Source organism: Penaeus japonicus, unplaced genomic scaffold (genome assembly GCF_977035675.1).
Source record: "Penaeus japonicus unplaced genomic scaffold, GWHDUDI00000001_assembly GWHDUDI00000018, whole genome shotgun sequence".
Taxonomy (NCBI): domain Eukaryota; kingdom Metazoa; phylum Arthropoda; class Malacostraca; order Decapoda; family Penaeidae; genus Penaeus; species Penaeus japonicus.
The window spans coordinates 37,679,966-37,682,866 of NW_028234420.1; the positions used below are offsets into that span (position 1 = coordinate 37,679,966).

General features: G+C 48.8%; 1 protein-coding gene across 1 annotated transcript in view; it reads right to left on the reverse strand.

Moving 5' to 3' along the window:
• LOC122251939 (uncharacterized) overlaps positions 1–2,901 on the reverse strand; it is a 64,549-nt gene that overhangs the window by 45,459 nt on the left and 16,189 nt on the right. The gene's annotated exons all lie outside the window — the stretch shown is intronic.

Below are 2,901 nucleotides of genomic sequence, written 5' to 3' on the forward strand. Positions count from 1 at the left end.
GCCAAGGGCGGCGCTGCACCAACAGGAGGGCGGGTGACGCGAAGGGCACGGACCGCGACGGCCATTGCGGCATTGCAGACTGTTGTTGCAGGAGAGGGAAGCCACGAGCGCTGCAGGAAAGCGGGAGAGAGAGAGGGAGAGGGTGAGGGAGAAGGTGAGAGAGAGGGAGAGGGAGAGAGAAAGGGATAGAGAGAGGGAGAGGGAGAGGGAGAGGGAGAGGGTGAGGGAGAGGGTGAGAGAGAGGGAGAGGGTGAGGGAGAGGGAGAGGGAGAGGGAGAGGGAAGGGAGAGGGAGGGGGGAAGGGAGAGAGGGGGAGGGAGGGAAAGAGAGAGAGGGAGGGGGAGAGGGAGAGGGAGAGAGGGAGAGGGGGAGGGAGAGGGTTGAGAGAGAGGGTGAGGGGAGGGAGAGGGGAGCGAAGGGAGGAAGGTGAGGAAGGAGGAGAGGGAGAGGGAGAGGGAGAGAGAGAGGGGGAGGAGGGAAAGGGAGAGGGAGAGGGTGGGAGAGGGAGAGGGTAGGGTAAGGAGAGGGTGAGGGAAAGGGAGAGGGTTGAGGGAAGGGGGGAGGAAATAGAGGGGGAATAAAAGGGTGAGGGAAAGGGGAGGGGCGGGAGGGGTAGGGAGAGGGTGAGAGAGAGGGTGAGGGAGAGGGAGAGGGAGAGAGGGAGGGGAGAGGGAGGGGGAGGAGAGAGGGAAGGGAGAAGGGGAGGGTGGGGAGAGGGAGAATGGGGAGGGGGGAGAGGGAGCTGAAGGGGGAGAGAGGGAGAGGGAGAGGGGAGGGAGAGGGAGAGAGGGAGAGGGAGAGATAATAAACACGATCGTCGGGGAAGTGGAGGGAAGGAGAGGGTGAGGGGGGAGGGGGAGAGAGAGGGAGATGGGAGGGAGAGGGGAGAGGGAGGGGGAGAGGGAGAGGGAGAGGGAGGGCGAGAGGAGAGGGAGAGGGGAGAGGGCAGAGAGAGAGGGAGAGGGAGAGAGGGTGAGGGAGCTGAGATCGACGGATATAAAAGATTCGGCTTTTGTAGAGCCGAGTGTAATTGCTCGGGGAGAAAGAATAAAGTCGGACAACAAAAACAAGAGCCGAGCGGCGGGCGACGAATAAATAAGGAGCGAGGGAGAGAGAGAAAGAGAGAGAGAGAGAGAAAAAAAAAAAAGGAAAAATGGTGAGAAAATAATAACAAAAAAATAAATAAAAATGTTGCAAAAAGTTAGGAGCGACAATAGCTAGCATGATATTATTCGAAATCGCCATTAAAGGTGCGGTTTTTGCAGTTGCTGTAAATATTTGTTCGCCGAGCTGCCTCCCATCAACTACAGGGCTTCTGTAACTCTCGCCTGCCACGGCGGGTAATTGCAACCAGCCTCGGTAGCAAAACAACAGATTAACCAAACGATTCTTAACTACGTTTGGGCAGCATTTCAACCGATCGCGCTGCAACTCATCTCTCGGTCTGATAGCTCTTTCTTTCGTTCTCTTTCCTTCTTTCTTTCGTTTCTCTTTCTCTCTGTCTGTCTCTCTGTCTGTCTGTCTTTCTATCTCTCTCTCTCTCTCTCTCTCTCTCTCTCTCTCTCTCTCTCTCTCTCTCTCTCTCTCTCTCTCTCTCTATGGCCAGGTAATACAAATTTTAAAGAAGTATAAACACTTCGCATCGACCACATAATTGTAGTTGACAACAGTGTAACCCCTACACACAAATTGTGTGACTTCCCCCTTCTGGCTTCTGCCGATACTTACGATAGCCCTAGTAGGATTTTTAATATTGAGATGTGAAAATGAATATCATTTATGATACATCGTACCTGTTAAATACAAACATACTTCTTGACTTTTCTGATAAATTCTTCCTCACGGGAGCATACATATATATTATTATTAACATATATGTGTGCCACATATTTCAAGTAATGTAATCATGTGACCTTAGGAGAGGAACCCTTGCATGCTATGAGGGTGGGATAATCCATGACTGTTATATTCGTTCTCTGATATGTAAACATTTAATTGTGTTATGCTTGTTGATTTTGACCCGTCTTTTGCTCTGTATATATTTCAACATTGGTTGACATAGCTGTAAGGTTTTGTGTAAAATATATGTGAGCCAAGAGGGACTAATAAGATTGCGGGTGAGGATAACCTATGTTGCCTCATCCTTTTTGAGATGTACGTAATCACTTGTCGCTCAATAATAGCTAGTCAAAGTCAAAAAAAAAAAAAGTCTCTCTCTCTCTCTCTCTCTCTCTCTCTCTCCATCTCTCGTCTCTCTGTCTACCTCTAGTCTCTCTCTCTATCTCTCGTCTCTCTCTCTACCTCTCGCCTCGTATCTCTCTCTCTCTCTCGTCTCTCAACACACACCCTAATCCCATAACTGCTGTCTTTGCGAGAAACTTGACACACAACATAACACAAAACAAAGGATGAGGCGGGGATAGTGAGGGGAGACGCGAAGGAAGTGTCACCTGTCGTGATTGCGGAGGGCTGTCCCGACCGCAGACAGCCTCGATGCACACGGATATTTTAGGTTCATTTCATTATATCGTTTTTTTTTTTTTTTTGTTTCTAATGAGGATGTGTTTGTGCTTTGGCAAAGAATTAAACAAAAAAATGGTATAATAAAAAAAGGTAAAAAGCCACCCCCTATCCGGTGACGTGCGGTAAAACAAGTGTGCGTTGTAAAACTGAATTACGGAAGACAGGTAATTTCCAAATTAAGGAACAGGGAACGCTTGAATGTTTAAACACAACACAGAGAAGTCAGGGTTGACATTCAAAGCAATCACGCCATATTATCATTCACAAACCAGAGAAACGTGTCCCTGCGTAGAATTTACATTATCGCATCATCATTTACACGCGCATATCGCGCAGAATGTTTTCGCCTTGTGCCAACATCTCACTTAATCTGTTATG